Genomic DNA, 18,814 nt, shown 5'->3' with positions numbered 1-18,814 from the left:
TGCTATCTATTACTGTTGTAATTTTAACATTGCTTAAAGTCACTGTAGCATTGCATCTATACTCGCATTTAAGAGTTTTATATTATTATTAGACATGATTATATTAATTGTCAGATGTATAATATCTGTGAAATCTGAAGAAATGTAATTGTATTCTTATATATCTGAGTGTCAGAATTCTCAGATCTTTCACTGATATTCTCTTATAAGATCTTTATTACAGAGTCAGAGTGACTGATGAGCAAGCTTCTATCTGAGAACTCAGTGTCTGCTTAACTGTGTTTTCTCTTTCTTATACATTGTTACATGTTCAGATATCTCTTGATGAATAATTGTTTCTAATAAGAAGACAATGAACATTTTTATAGTATAAGAGGTCTACACTGAATAGATCAGTATAATATTGATAGGTCTTATATAACACAGATAAAAATGTTAGAGAAGAAAAGAAAGAGAAAGTGCGAGAATCAGTGATCAAGATGAATATTTATACATGTATGTGATGATGTACGCAGTGGAGGTTTGAAGTGAAAGAATATACACGCGTTTGTAGCGGCTGAGGATTGATGATTGAGAATGGCTGAGAATCGGAGTGTACGCGTTCGTGGCGGCCGAGGATCGGCGATCGAGAATGGCTGAGAATCGGAGTGTACGCGTTCGAGAATGAAGTGGTTGAAATCTGTGGAGTGTAACGAAATAGTCTATATGATTGATTGGGCGCAGCCCGCCACACTCAATGATCTGTTGAATAAAGAATTAATATACATTAGTAACTCTTTCATCACAGCCTCTATTCTCTTTGCAAAGAAATCAGGTGAAGAACTCTGATTCTGTGTGAACTATCAAGAACTGAATAGATTAATAAAGAAGAACTGTTATTCTTTATCTCTTATTAATGAAACTCTAGCTTGTATTAAACAAGCTCAATAATTTATAAAGTTAGATATTATTATCATATTTTATAAGATCTGTATTACTGAAGAAGATGAGTGACTTACAGTATTTTAAATATAATATAATCTCTTTGAATGAGTAGTCACACTCTTTAGACTGACTAGACTGACCGTGTGACTGTGTCTGAGACCAGAATCAAACTTTACAGTTATTATATTACCTAAAAGCATTACTTCTAATCATAGTTTATATTCATCACATTGATCTCAAATCATGTTATTTCAAATATTAAAGATTTCAGATTCACTTTTCAAATAAAAATCTAGTCTCAGATAGACTAGACTGACCGCTAAAATTATGAATTTTATATTTGATCTTATTTGATCTGATCTCATACATTTCTTGACATGAATTTCACTGAGACTAATCACTAAATAAACATGTAAAGTGACTATATATCAGATCTCAAAATGAAACCATGACTTGAAAAAAATGAGAAAGTGATTTCATTTAGTCTCATTTAGTCTCATTCTTGATATAAAGTTACTATTTATAGACATTTTAAGGTTTTTTTAGACTATTTTTAATTTTTTAAAAAGTAACACTTTTTAATAACACTTAAATGAGATTTCAAGTCATTTAAAGTAATAAAAATAATTTAAATTAAGAAGTGAAAATCATAGTCTCATTTGAAAAATGTGATAAGAGTAGACAGTAAGTCTCACTGAGACAGTATGAGACTACTATCTAATGTTAGAACCGTGTAATAAGATCTGTTGAATTAATAATGAAACTATTAAAAATTCTAGTTCTGATCTCAGACATGGTTACACAGTCAGTCTAGTCTCAGATAAAGAATATATTTAAATTCTTAGTCATATTTTTATTCTGATCTTATTATTGAAAATAGCATTAAATGAGATTATGAAATCATTTCTTACTTACATAATATTATAACATAGTACTCATTTGTTGAAAATTTAATAGAGAGTGTTATCAAATATCATTACTTTTCTAAACATAGATTATAATTAATATCATTTTAATTAAAAAAAAAATATAAAATACAAAAAATAATAAAAAAATAAAAAATAAAATAACAAGAAAAAATCACAACAAAAAAAAAAGAGAAAGAAAAAAAAAAGAGAAAGAAAAAAAGAGAAAGAAAGAGAAAGAAAAAAAAAAAGAAAAGAAAAAGAAAAAAAAAGAAAAGAAAAAGAAAAAAATAAAAACTAAAAATAAAAAAAATCAAGATCACAGAGCTGCAGTATTCTTAAAATACTTACTTCTCAGAGTCTTTATAATATTTATTACTAACTATGTATTTCTCACAGTGAGAGTAACACAGCTGTGATGAGTTATTATCTTAATATTATCTAATAAATAATCAGTATATATCTATATAAATGTAAATAATTAGAAAATATACACTTAAAAAGTGTGATCAGAGTGAACTCTGCTGTTACTTGAATTATCAGATCACATGATCTGATAAATATCAAGAATAAAACACTGAAATCAATGATTCTTCTCATTGATTTTATAGATAAGGCATGTAAAGATAATCTTGAGAAATATAAGATTCTCTGACTTCTGATAGAAACAGATTTCACAGAGAGACTCTATTTTTATTATATCAGAGACTGAGTGTTATTAAAAAGCATTACTTCAATATATATATACTTACTGCAGCAATTCATTCTCTGTATATATGACTGAGAGTTGCAGCTTTCTCACACTGCATAGCTCTCTCTAAAATGCTGCTGCTGATTTGTAACTCATGCAGTCTCTCAGTTCAGTATACACTGTGTATATACAGCTCTGTATACTGAGGCTGTGTTGATCATTATAACCTGATATGATACTCACTTTTCACAGACTATGTTTCATTTAATTGAGAGGAAAGAAAGATACAACTGCTGTTTTATTTAAAAGAGAGATGAATAATTGAATCTATAGAAGATAATTTAATTTCTTCTATATTTGAAATTTGATTAGTCTATACTCTTTAATTTGAGAATTTCTGAGAGTGTTTTAATAGTTTTCATATCAGCTTGAAATTAGTGATTGATTGAAGAAGAGAAAAGAGAGAAGAAAGAAATAAGAATAACTTATCTTTATAATATGAAAACAGAGAATTGCTGTAATCATTTATTCTAGTAATAAAGATCTGTTTTCTGCATGTATCTCTGATACAGATTATATAATAACTGTATACAAAGAATATTAACAGTGTATGTATTGAATGAAGATGATATTGCTATGCAACACTGTAGCTGTTTCTGTACATCACTGAAAGCTGTTAATATTTTCTTTAAGTCTCTTTATATTTGATAAGTTAGTAATATATTTCAATGCACTTTCTCTTTTATTATCATCATCACTATCATCATCATCATTATCATCATTATTATCATTATTATCACTATTATTACTATTATTACCATCATCATCATCATTATCATTATTATTATCATATTATTTCTGGCCGCCTTTTCTGCCTTCATCTCTTTTGAATACTTATTGAAACTAATCATGTCATCTCTCTTCAAATATTCTGCGGTTCTGCGGATCATCAAGGCGCGTGAGCACTGTCACAGATTGAAAAAAGAGAAGAAGAAGACATTTAAGTAAGAGAAGACAGATTATAAGATATGTTATAATACCTTGAAGAGACTCTGTAAGAAAGTAGAATGATAATGATTTTAAGTAACACTTCTGATAGATTTAGACTGAACTAAGTATAGAAATAATATGAATAATACTGTCTGTGAGAGATTAGAGAAGAAGATAGTGAAGAGTCTCATACAGAAGTGATAAGACTAGAACAAGTTCTGAGAATAATTTAAGATCAAGATGAAGAGAGAGAGAGAGAAGAAGAGTATTACTATAAATAAGTAGTAACAGAAGAAGATTAAGAGAATATTAAAGTGAGAGATAAAGAAGTCAAAACTGATAAGTTTTTTATTTATTAAAAGATAATGATTTTTGATAATACTTCTGTTCTCTAATTGATTAGCAGAAGCTGACAGAGAAGAAGAGAATTGAGACCTTGTTCAGATCTCAAATACACTTCATAATTCAGAATATTGAGAAAACAGCTCTACTCTCTGAGCATGTCAATCTGCTTACTACTGAGATGAAACCTGAGACAGCAGATCAGAAAATGCGGGATTTTGAGATACAGATTAACCTGGCTGAGAAGAAGCAGTAGAAACTCTTCTCTGAGAAGACAGTGAAGAAAGATTTTGAGATGATTATTATCTCAGATGAGCAGAAGAAGAAGAAGAAGAAGAATAAGAAGTGAATTATAAAGAATAATAAGAAGAATGAGAAAGTCAAGAAAGATGATAAGTAGAAAAAGTTTTTTTCTTTTTATATTAGTTAGTTATAAGTTCATAATTATTAATAGTTAAAATTAATTTTGAGTTTTTAAAAATTATTGTACAAGTTGTAATCAAGTTAGAAACAATATATATATATATATATATTTAACTATCATGATTCATAAATCACTATAATGTATAAGTATCAACATTGTTTCAACATTGATATTCACAATATTAATATATTTTTAATGATATTATCTGATAATGCAATTGAGTAACACTCTCTTTCACAATATTAATATATTTCAAGAAATATGACAGAGATTAATCAAGATTGTTTATTTACTTTTATACATTGATGATATTCAATCTGAGTTAGTACTAAATAGACTGACCGTGTGACCGTGTCTGAGACCAGAATCAGATTTTTTGATAGTCTCATTATCAATTCAACTGATCTCATTACATGGTTTTAACATTAGATACTAGTTCTATACTATCTCAGTGAGACTTACTGTTTACTCTTAACACATTTTTCAAATGAGATCATGATTTTCACTTCTCAATTTAAATTATTTTTATTGCTTTAAATGACTTTAAATCTTATTTGAGCATTATCAAAAAGTGTTACTTTTTAAAAAATTAAAAATAGTCTAAAAAAAACCTTAAAATGTCTAAAAATAGTAACTTTATGTCAAGAATGAGACTAAATGAGATCAAATGAGATCATTTTCTCATTTTTTTCAAGTCATGGTTTCATTTTAAGATCTGATATATAGTCACTTTACATGTTTTTTTGATAGCCAGTCCCAGCGGGATTCACGTCAAGAAATGTATGAGACCAGATCAAATGGGACCAAATGTGAAATTCATAGTCCCGGCGGTCAGTCTAGTACTAAAATTATAACTAAGCTAAGAAATAAGATTATTTTCTCTTATATTAATTCTTCTTACACATATCAGTGATCAGTTATTGAAAATAAATTATTATCTTTCTCAAATTATTATCATGTCTTCTGAATTCACTTCTTTTACTTCTTTTACTTCTGTTGAAGATTCACAAACTCTTCAAGAAATCACTGTGAATCACAAAGTCTTTGTTATTTACAATTCAACACAGAATGCTCTCTTTCAATCATGATAAATAATCACTTCATTCTTCATTCTTCATATCTGGTTCCAGGTCATAAAATTTATGAAAAACTCAACACAAACACTGAGATGAACTATGGAATAATTATCAACAGATTGTATTACAGATTACTGAAGAGTCATCTCTCTACTACAATCACTGCAACTTCATTCAGAAACATTCATCATAAACTGATCATGACTCTGAAGAAATTTCCTGACATCTGAAGTCATCAGAATGCAGATAATAAAAGAAAAATAATCAGAAAATTACTACTGAGCTGATAAGTTACTCTATCAGATAATGATTTTTAATAACACTAACTTTCTAATTTGAAGAAAATTATGTGAAAATGACTCTGTATCAGTACTCTGATTTCACAACTCTCATCTGATAAATTCTGTGAATAATTACTTTATATGTGTATATCTCTGAATCTTTCTCTTTGATTAATTGAAAACCCCGAATTCTGAACACTTCTTTAAATACTTAATTCAAATCTTCATATTTCACATCAATTCTGTCTTCAGTTCAACCTTGAGACACACTATAAAGTCAATATACAACATCTAGAATCAGAGTTGAAGAATCATTGAAGAGTGTCTCTCACAGTGAATACATAAACTAGTACAAATAATCTTGCATTTATAAGAGTTATATGTTATTACATTGATGAGAACTGAACTTATCAAGAGACATTAATTGAATTTGAATCATTGATCAGTAGTCATACTGAGAATTATATAACAGAGATATTAATGACTATGATTAAAAATAACTATTGAAATATTAGTCTCAGTCTTCTTATAATTATAACTGACAATGCTGTGAATAACTACACTATGATAAAGAGCTTGAAGTAAAAATTAACTTTGTATTTCTGAAATGATAAATAAGGTCATATTTTCTGCATTGCTCATGTAATTCAACTTGTGATATAAACACTGATAAAGAATCTTAATATTGAGATGAAGAATAATGAGATGACTGATTCTTGAAATGAGAATGAGATGAAAGTGATTACTCAAGTAACTTTTATATTCACTTTACAAAAGATAATGTTTTTTGACAACACTTTTTAATATTGCTTTTTAATAATGCTTTTTGATAACACTACTGTTAATTTTAAATAGATTGACTAATAATTTAAATATTACAGATTTGAAATATTGCTAATACAATTTGTATCTCTTCTAAATAATAACAATAATTTCATGATATTCAATAAATAAACAAATCAGTCACATCACTGAATATGATACAGAATGTTAGAACACAGTGAAGTTCAATATATAAGATAACTGTTCAGACTCTTTGATTGTATCAGATGATTGATCATTGAGTGTAATACTCTGATTAAGAAAAGATTCAGATATTGAAACTTTCTGATATAAAGTGAACTCAGTTGAAATATGTGATTGATTTACTGTTTCAGTTTTATAAGATAACAAAGACAGTCTCAATCACTTATACATCAATACTGCAGTCAGTCTGATAAGTGTATAAGAGTTTATTTACTCATCTTGAGAAGCAGTTGAATCACTCAAAAAGAAATTCAGTCTGAGATAATGCTATAGCACAGGCTATTGTTACTGTAAGAGATAAACTGATATATTACTACAGTAAAACTGAACAATCTTTTACAGAGTACTATACTATAGCAGCTCTACTAGATCTCTCTTATTGAGTTAATATCTACACTGATCAAGATTAAACAGAGGAGAAATAAGACTCATATATTAAATTAGCTTAAGACTACTACAATGTCAACTATCAGAGATTTGAATGAGCAGATATTTGAGATGTGAAGACAGTGAAATACAATTCTCTAGTAAGTAATGATCTTTGATAATACTTCATATTACATAGAACTATAATACTAACTTTGAAACAGAACTTGCATATATTGATTATAACTGAAAATCAGACAAAACTACATGTTTGTAAAACTGAATTTAATCACTATTTTCAAGATGATCTGATGAATTTATACATTAAATCAATTCTAGAGTTATGAAAAATTGTTCAGAGTACATATTCAACTGTTATATTCATGATATATAATATTCTGACAATTTCATTAGCAGAGGTGAGAATGAAGTGAAAGTTCAACTCAAGTCAAGATATTTATCACTATCACTGAGAACAATTATAAGAAGAAACAATCAAGAAACTCATGATTATAAAACATAGAATTATCAGACAGTTTAATACCTCTGATCACAGTATATCAGAGAAGTGTAGTTTTCATGAGAAAGTGAAGAATAAACTTGTACAAGAATGTATTTAGTTGTTTCATGAGTATTATCAATAATTATTACCAAATTCTGATTATATAAGTAATCACTGAATGAACTGAATAGAACTGATTTTGATCTTCAGTCTCAGTCTCATTCTGATTTTGAAAGAATGATCATCTTTCACAGTTTATTCTGAGAAATTACTCTCATTTCACTGTTCTTGAATTAAATCTGGTTATTTTTCACACCATTTCTCTCAGAAATGGTTCATTTTCAGATTTTTTGAGACTTGATTCTGGTGGAACTCACATCACAGATCAAATGAGATTAAATATGAAATTCATAGTCTCAGCGGCCAGTCTAAGACTGACTAATGCTCTCAGTATATTTCAGAAGTATATTAACTGAGCACTCTGAGATTTTCTTGATAAATTTGTATCTGTGTATTTTAATAATATTCTCATCTTCACTGATGAGTTCAGAAAAGAATATCAAGAACATGTATAAAAGATATTATAATAACTATAAGAAGCAGAACTACTGATAGATATAAATAAGTATGATTTTAAAATTAAAAGTATAAAATATCTAGATTTTATTATAGAAGCTGATAAGAAAATCTGAATGAATTCTGAGAAGATCTCTGCTATTCTTGAATAAGAGGCTCTTCACACTGTGAAAGATATATAAAACTTCATCAGATTTACTAACTTCTATTAATGATTTATATAAAACTTCTCAGGTATTATAAGATTATTTACAGAACTTACTAAGAAAGACTCAGTATTTTAATAATCAGTGAACACTGAAGCTGCATTTATACAGATAAAAAAGATGTTTATTAATATCTCTCTACTGATAATATTTAATTCTGATTATAAGATAGTTATTGAAGATAATTTCTCTGACTATGTCATAGAAGAAGCTATATTATAATATAATAATAAAGATATCTTATAATTATGTATCTTCATATCTAAGAAACTGAGTTCTGCTGAATGCAATTATAAGATATATGATAAGAAACTTCTTATAATTATACACTGTCTAGAAGAATAAGACTCTGAACTCTGAAGTGTCTCTGAATTTGTGATAATCATAGATTATAAGAATTTTATGTATTTCACTACTATCTATAAACTCACTGAATAATAGATGCAATGATCTGAGTTCTTAAGCTGCTTTTATTTTATAATATTCTACTGTTCTGACAGTCAGAACTTGATGACAGATGCTCTCTTATAACAAGAGTAAGATATTCTTTCTAATATAATAGACATCTGTTGAATGAACTGAGAACACTAACTCTTAAATCTGAAGATATTAATTGATTAAGATGAAACAACTTATAATACTATACACACTTCTCTGATTAGAACATTTTCTCTCTGAACTGATACTGATACTGATATCTTAACTTCTTCTACACTGAATAAATTATAGCATATAACAGCTTAAACTGATGAACTTCTTCAAGCACTTACTAAAGCAGTACATTAAGAAGCACTCTGATTTCTCTCAGAACTATGTATAAAAACTGACATCTCAGAATGCTTAATTAATAATAATAACACTCTGCAATTTCATGAATAATACTGAGTTTCTCACTTCAAATTCTTATGCATCTGAATAATGCAAGAGATATATAATTCTTGTATAACTGATTATTCAGATTATGAATAACTGTATTAAATGATTTCTCAAGAGTTCTACTGATCTGAGATAGTAAACAGTATCAGATGTTTTATCTGAAACTACAATTATTATTCTTCTATTATATTATAAAAGAATTGTAGAAAAGGCCTGCTGAAACTGCTTAATATCTCTGATACAATCTGATAAGATGTGATAATTAACTTTACTATTAATCTCTCTGAGAGTAAGAGTTGTAGAAACATTCTGATCATTATAAACTAATTGAGTAAAGATGTAATATTAAAATCTTGTAATAAGATAAATACTGAACAAGTTACTGAAGTCTTTCTACAGAGCTCATTCTATCAGATATATACATTGCTGAGATTTATAGTATTAAATTAAAGCTGTCAATTTGTGAGCACTCTCTGAATAAGAATCTGTTAAGTTCTCAAGATTATACACTGTTTATCAACTGTCTATCACTCTGAGACTAATGATATATCAGAACAGATAATTCAGACTGTAAAGAATTATCTTTATAAGTTCTGTAATTACTTATAAGATGATTAATATAATCTTCTTCTACACACTGAAGTTGCTATCAATGACTGAGATGCTGTTTCAACAGGTATAAGTCTGTTTTTCCTTATATATGAATATTACATGAAGATATTAAATCTTTTAGAAATTATACATTTCATACTAAATCTCTGCAGTCTGATTCAGATTGCTGATAATATAGTAATAAAGCTCTGAGATATCTGTGATTGAGCAGAAGTCTTCATAGTAAGTACTAAACAGAATTAAGAAGATTGAACTAATGTTCACTGAGATCTCACTAAGTAATATAAGATAGAAGACCTGATGTGATTGAATCTTAAGAATATATAAATCACACACTCATCTCATACACTGAATTACTGCTATGTTAAATATAAAGTGATAGAAGTTCTAGATAGTTATAATTACTATCTTAACATATTATCAGAAATTTATAATGTCTTTTATACAAGCTTGCTTTGCTGTGTTATTATCAACTCATTTTCTTCTTAACTGACTTCTGATTAACAGTTATCAGAGATTGTAGAAGAAGATAATGAACTTGAGTAAGAGATTAAAGATATTCTTAATAAGAGATTCTGTAACTGCAGCTGACAATATCTTGTAAAATGTAAAAGGCCTACACCGAATAAATCGGTATTATATTGATAGGTCTTATATAACAAAGATAAAAACATTAAAGAAGGAAAGAAAGAGAAAGTGCGAGAATCAGTGATCAAGATGAATATTTATACACATATGTGATGATGTACGCGGTGAAGCTTCAGAGCAGAAGAATATACACACCTTCATAGCAACTGAGAATTAGCAATCAGAAATGGCTGAGAATCAGAGTATATATTACATATATTCATAGCAGCTGAGAATCAGTGATCAGGAATGAAAGAATCTATGAAGTGTAATAAAATAGTCTATATAATTGATCAGATGCAGTCTGTCATATTAATCCCTCTCTTTCAGAAGCAGTTTTCATCAGTTAAGAGCTATTATTTTGAATAACACAGAACTCAGAGTTCAGATCAGTTAATTATAGCTGACTCATTTCACAAGATATTATTGACTGCAGCTGTGAGATCTCTTATTAAGAATATTCTCAATCTCTCACTCAAGCTCATTATCTTCTTCTATAATGTCTGATAGCTGTCAGTCAAAAGTCAGCTGAGAAGAGAATGAATCAGTAATAGTATAGCAGAGCAAGCTTGTATGAAATATATTATGAATTTCTGATGATGTGTCAAGATAATAGTTGTAACTATCTAGAACTTCTATCACTTTATATCTGATATAATGATAATCTAGTGTAAAAGATGAATGTATAATTTATATATTCTTAAGATTCAATCATATCAGATCTTCTATCTTATATTATTCAGCAAGATCTTATAAACATTGAGTTAATTCTCTTATTCTTGTTTCACAGTTGTCATGAAGATCTCTACTCAATTACAGGTATCTCAGAGCCTTATTACTATATTATCAGCAATCTGAATCAGACTGCAGAAATTCAGTATGAACTGTGTAATCTCTAGAAGATTCAACACTTTCATGTAATAACTGTGTGTAAAAAAGAACAGACTTACATCTGTTGAAACAGTATCTCATTCATTGATAGTAATCTCTGTATGTAGAAGCAGATCATGTTAATTATCTTATAAGTAATTACAGAACTTACAGAGATAATTCTTTATAGTCTGAATTATTCATTCTGATGCATTATCAGTCTCAGAGTGATAGACAGTTGATAGATAATATATAATCTTGAGAACTTGACAGATTCTTATTCAGAGAGTGCTTATAAATTAGCAGTCTTAATTCAATATTATCAATCTCAGTAACTTATACATTCAATAGAATGAACTCTCTAAGAAGACTTCAGTAACTTGTTAAGTATTCATTTTATTACAAGATTTTAATATTATATTCTTACTTAGTCAGTTAATAATAATCAGAATGTTTCTATAATTCTTACTCTTAAATAGATTAACAGTGAAGTTAATTACTATATCTTATCAGATTCTATCAGAGATATTAAGTGATTTTAGTAGATCTTTTCTACAGTTCTTTCATGAGATAATAGAAGAACAGTGATTACAGTTTCAGATAAAGCATCTGATACTGTTTAATATCTCAGATCAGTAGAATTCTCAGAAGGTTATTCTATACAGTTATTCACAGTCTGAATGACTGATTATATACAAATCATGCATCTCTTATATTATCTGAGTGTGTAAGAGTTCAGAGTGAGAGACTCAGTGTTATTTATAAAATTATAGAGTATTATTATCATTGATTGAATATTCTAAGATATCAGTTCTTATACATAGTTCTGAGAGAAATCAGAATACTTCTTGATATACTACTTCAGTAAGAGTCTGAAGAAGTTCATCAGTCTGAGCTGCTATATATCACAGTTTATTCAGTGTAGAGAAAGTGAAGATATTAATATCAGTTCTAATCAGAGAAGTATGTATAGTACTATAAGCTGTTTTATCTTAATTAACTAGTATCTTCAGATTCAAGAGTCAGTGCTCTCAGTTCATTCAGTGAGTATCTATTATATCAGATAATATATTGTACTTTTATTATAAAAGAGTATCTGTTATCAAGTTCTGACTGTCAGAACAGTAGTGTATTATAAAATAAAAGCAGCTTAGAAACTCAGATTATTATATCTATCATTCAGTAAGTTTATAGATAGTTATGAAGTATTTGAGATTCTTATAATCTATGACTATTTCAAATTTAAAGATACTTTAATGTTCAGAGTCTCATTCTTCTAAATAGTATACAATTATAAGAAGTTTCTTATTATAGATCTTATAATTGCATTCAGTGAGACTCAGTTTCTTAGACATAAAAGTACATAATTGTAGAATACTTTTATCATTATATTACAGTATCACTTCTTCTATTACATAGTCAGAGAAATCAGTCTTAATAACTATCTTGTGATCAGAATTGAATATTATCAGCAGAGAGATATTAATAAACATCTTCTTTATCTGTATAAATACAGCTTCAGTGTCTGTTAATTATTAAAATACTGAGTCTTTCTTAGTAAGATCTGTAAGTGGTCTCACAATATCTGAGAAGTTTCATATAAATCATTAATAGAAGTTAGCAAATTCAATGAAGCTTTGTACATCTTTCACAGTATATGAAGCTTCTCATTCAAGAATAACAGAGACTTTCTCAGAATTCATTCAAATTCTCTTATCAGCTTCTATAATAAAACTCAGATACTTGATACTCTTGACTTTAAAATTATACTTATTAATATCTATCAGTAGTTCTACTTCTTGTAGCTATTATAATATCTTTCACTCATATTCTTAATATTCTTTTCTGAATTCATCAGTGAAGATGAGAATGTTATTAAGATATATAGATAAGAATTCATTAAGAAAATCTCAGAGTGCTCAGTTAATATACTTCTGAAATGTACTGAGAGCATTAGTCAGTTCAGAGAGTGTGACTACTCATTCAAAGAGATTATATCATATTCAGAATACTGTAAGTTACTTATCTTCTTCAGTAATACAGATCTTATGAAACACAGTAATAATATCTAACTTTATAAATTATTGAGCTTGTTCAATGTGAGCTAGAGTTTCATTGATAAGAGATAAAGAATAACAGTTCTTCTTCATTAATCTGTTCAATTCTTGATAATTCATGCAGAATCAGAGTTCTTTATCTGATTTCTTTGTAAAGAGAATAGAGGCTGCAGCAGAAGAGTTACTAATATATATAAATTCTTTATTTAATAGATTATTAAGTGTCTTTTGAAGAAGAAGAAGTTCATCTCAGAACATGTTATAAAGAGAGTCTTATGATAATTCAGAGTCTCTGCTATTCTTCATTTTTAACTTGATACTGTGATTCACTTCTGAACCTTGTAAGAGAGATAGATTTGTAGTATTATTATCTTGTTAAAAGACATCTAGATATTCATGATATTATTGAGAGAGTTTCATACAAGAATCTGTTATTATAATGTGAGATAATTTTTCTAGAGTCTTTTTAATATCAGTCAGACTGATAGAATAGATTGATACATGATTCTGCTATTATCAATTCTTTCAGTAACTTCTTTTTCTGAGCATTTCATAGGCATTGACAGAGATCTGTGTCAGATTCATAGTCTTGTAAATATCATTCTTATAAATCCTATCTTTGTTAGAGAATATTAAACTTCTGTTTCAAGCATTTAATAAGATATCTTATTCAGATAGTCAGGTAAGTTCTAATATAAGATTATAATTAAGATTATTAACTTTATATACATAGACATCTTCATACTGATGTTCTCTGATATCTATATTTAGTTTCACTATGTAACAGATGCAAATATCTTTTAAATCATCAAATTCTATAAGAAGTCAGGATTTTGATAAGAAGATACACTGAAGATTATAATATCTCACAACTGAAGATTTAATTATTATATAGTGATATAGATCACTGTCTATCATAATCTTCATATTATATATATTATTAATCACAGTAAATACAAGAATTACATTCATTATCATTTTCACTTTAAATTATTGTCATTCAATCTCTTCAAGCTTCTGTTTGCAAATTTGAATAGAAGCTAATCTTTTTCCTGTTTCATCAGAGCATTCTCATAGTTATTCTCTGAATCTTTCTTTAATATAATGTGATTAACACAGACAGGTGCTGATCTTTCTCTTAAGTGTGAAGATACATAGATTGATCAGTAGTTGAAAGCAATATATTCTGATCAGTTACAGTTAATATACACTTTATATTAACATCAATCAGTAACTTCTTCAGAAGTGATCTCAGGAACTCAGAAGCCTGTTCAAACAGTGAAAACTCTTGCTTGTGTATAAGCATTTGAATCTATTCAGTTCATAATCTCTGTATCATTATTCTTCAGTGTGAGTGTATAAGTGACTGAGATATAATATCTTCTGTCACTGTTCTGTATACTCTTAAGCTTGATAAGATAGTCATTCAATATCTGAAGCTATGTGCAGAAGCCTTCATAAGTCTGGTCTTTGTCTACACTTATAAGAGTCTGTAAGAGTTCAAAAGTCAATGTCTTCTTAAGCATGCTAATCTTCATTCAATTCTCTCAAGATTGATTATCTGCTTCTAGAATCTTAATATTAAAGTCAGAAATGAATGTTATAAGAGAAGTGTTTCTCTGTTAGACACTCTGTAATCAATCTAATACTTTCTGTTGCATAGCAGTGTCTCAGAACAGAATATCAAGATATCTTATAATATTATCAGGCATTTATAACACTGATTCACATACTTTTATTCATGAATGAAACTTCTGTTTCATATGATCTTTCAATCATTCATTGATATATTAATTTTGATTGATTAATAAACTGATATAATCTTCATCTACACTCAGTTTCACAAGCATTGTCATTCTTCATGATGAGTAGAGAGTGAGATTAAAAGTATTGAAATATAGAAGAGTATCTAAGTATTCTTTCAGCACTTTTGTATTTGATTCTGTAGATGTTGAAATCACATGAGTTAATTATTGAATCTCTTCATATTGAAGTTATTAAGTTACATATATATCAGCTATTTATTATTATTATAATTTCAATATTACTCAGAGTCACTGTGATATTATATCTATACTTATATTTAAGAGTTTCATATTATTATTAGACATGATTATATCAATTATCAGATATATAATATCTGTGAAATCTGAAGAAGTGTAATTGTATTCTCATACATCTGAGTGTCAGAACTCTCAGATCTTTCACTGATATTCTCTTATAAGATATTATTCTCTTCATAAGATCTTATTACAGAGTCAGAGTAACTGATGAGTAAGCTTCTATCTTAGAACTCAGTGTCTGCTTAACTGTTTGACTGTTTCTTTATTTCTTATATATTATTACATGTTCAGATATCTCTTAATAAATAATCATTTCTAATAAGAAGATGATATGTGAATAATCATTTTCTAATAAGAAGATAATGAATGTTTTTATAGTGTAAGAGGTCTACACTGAATAGATCAGTATTATATTAATAGATCTTATATAACAAAGATAAAAATGTTAAAGAAGGAAAGAAAGAGAAAGTGTGAGAATCAGTGATTGAGATGAATATTTATACACATATGTGGTGGCATACACAGTGGAGCTTCAGAGCGGAAGAATATACGCGTGTTCATAGCAGCCGAGAATCGGCGATCGGGAATGGCCGAGAATCGGAGCATACGTTACGCGCGTTCGTAGCGGCCGAGGATTGGTGATCGGGAATGGAAGAATCTATGAAGTGTAATGGAATAGTCTATATGATTGATCGGGCGCAGCCCGTCACATAAAATGAGTTAGCTATAATTACTCAATCTGAACTCTGAGCTCTGTACTATCTGAAACAGCGGCTCTTAATCAATGAAAACTATGCACAATCTCATCTCTGAAAAGAGAGAGCTAATGTAATGAGCTATGCTTAATCAATTATATAGACTATTTCATTACACTTCATAGATCTCACTAAAAGCTCTGATCTTCAGTCGCTGATTCTCAGCTAAAAGACTTAAGAAATTTCTATTCTTTCACTCTGAAGCTTCACTGTGTACATATATAAATACTCACTTCAATTGCTGATTCTTACACATTCTCTTTCTTTTCTTCTCTAATGTTTTTCACTTTGTTATATAAGACCTATATATTATACTGATCTATTCGGCGTAGGCCTCTTACATATAAATATATTTATTAATATATTTAATAACTTCAACAGAGACACAGATCTCTACATTTATATATACTTTATATATATAAATAAAATAGAGATTGTATGAAATAACTTATTAATTATTAATTATAATCTTACTATTATTAATAGTATGTTTAAAGAAGATAGATAAATTATACTTCTATTTATACAAAGAATAGTTATTCTCTTCAATAGCTGTAGCACTCTGAAAAGCTTTGAGAAAATATTTTATACATTTATTATTCTCATAACAGAGACTTATCTTATCAGTATTATATAAATCATAAATTATAAATTTACAGATTAATTCACTCAATCTGTCTACATTCTCAGTAGAGTTTGACAGCTCTGTAGATATAATATTATTAATTATATTTAACTGTAAAAACTACTCAGAGTTCTCTAGTCAGATTAACAGATATATATAAGACAGTTCATATTTTTAATATTTAATTATTCATACTCTGATTAACATTAGTCTGAACAGCTGTCTGAATTTAAGAATATTAAGAAAATGAAAAATCTTCATTATAAAAATATATATAATTAAATCTAAGCAGTTCACTGCAGTCTGATTAGAGAGTAACTTATAGATAATTTTCTCTCACTCAGAGTTAACTATAAATATAATAAAAAGAATTAAATATCTATAGTTGAAAATAATTATTATAGAATTCTAAAACAGTTTATATATAAAATATTTACTATCTATATAAGAAGTAGATAATATTATATAGTAATTAAACTACTTATAATCTGTATTATCTATCTGTATAGTATTATATAGATTACTATATTAATCTGTATAAATTTCTAATTAATAAGTATAAACTCAGTTCAGCTGCTGTTCATTAATATTTATATAAGTATTAATTAAATATTATTAAAATAGAGATCTAGTCTGAAAAAGAGAAGTATTAATATCATCTTATTAAAAAGAATTATATATATACTATATATAGAGAGTCAGATTATAGCTACTATACTTATCTTCATTCTTAATAGTATTATCAATATTATTATCTTTGCCAGCATGACTCAGTTGATAAGACTGGTAATCAAGACCGTATACATTAGAGATGCGTGGGTTCAAATCTCACTGCTGACATCTGCGACTTCTTATTCATGAAAGCCTTCATGTAATTAGACTGACCGTGTGACCGTGTCTGAGATCAGAATCAGATTTTTTGATAGTCTCATTATCAATTCAATCAATCTCATTACACGGTTTTAACATTTAATAGTAGTTTCATACTGTCTCAGTGAGACTTACTGTCTACTCTTGTCACATTTTTCAAATGAGACTATGATTTTCACTTCTCAATTTAAATTATTTTTATTGCTTTAAATAACTTTAAATCTCATTTGAGTGTTATCAAAAAGTATTACTTTTTAAAAAATTAAAAATAGTCTAAAAAAAACCTTAAAATGTCTAAAAATAGTAACTTTATGTTAAGAATAAAACTAAATAAGATCAAATGAAATCACTTTCTCATTTTTTTCAAGTCATGATTTCATTTTAAGATCTCATATATGGTCACTTTGCATATTTTTTTAATGACTAGTCTCAGCGGGATTCACATCAAGAAATGTATAAGATCAGATTAAATGAGACTAAATATGAAATTCATGATCTTAACGGCCAGTCTACATGTAATAGAGATTAAGTCTAATTAGTAAGACTTAGTACAGAGTGAAACTTTCTACTGCAAGTCAAGTCACTAGTTAAGTGAGATTCTGTGAACACTTATTAAAGTCAGTATAAAGTGTCAATATCTTACTATTCTACTATATACTTATCAAGGTTCTAATGATATAGAGTCAAGTCTAATGTAGTGATTATACACTACTTAAGTAAGTCTCTAACTAGAGCTGTCATCAGAGTCTAGCTCTCTCTTAAATACAGAGAATGATTTTAAAAACTATCTAACTAGCAGATCTAAATGTATATCTAGACTTTAGACAGAGTACTCTGATAGACTAGAGTCTGTAAGCTCACTGACAAGCTCTAATACTGATAGAGAGAACTGTAGTCATCAAGTCTATAATTAGACTCTAATACAGAGTGAGATTACAACAGCTGATTAATAGATCTATGAGCATTTAACGGAGCTGAGATCAGCAACTGAAAGCTTGATATGTATATTATCAACTGAGCAGTGACAGTCACTAACTAATATCTCTGAAAATTAGTGACTGGCCTGAGAGAACAGACACAGTGATTGATTAATTATAGAGAATTAAATGTAATTAGCTTAAGATACATTCTGCAGGTGGCTAGCGCCCGT

The sequence above is a fragment of the Blastomyces dermatitidis genome, assembly GCF_000003525.1.
Source record: "Blastomyces dermatitidis ER-3 genomic scaffold supercont1.7, whole genome shotgun sequence".
In the NCBI taxonomy this organism is placed as follows: domain Eukaryota; kingdom Fungi; phylum Ascomycota; class Eurotiomycetes; order Onygenales; family Ajellomycetaceae; genus Blastomyces; species Blastomyces dermatitidis.
This window is presented reverse-complemented; position numbering follows the sequence as displayed.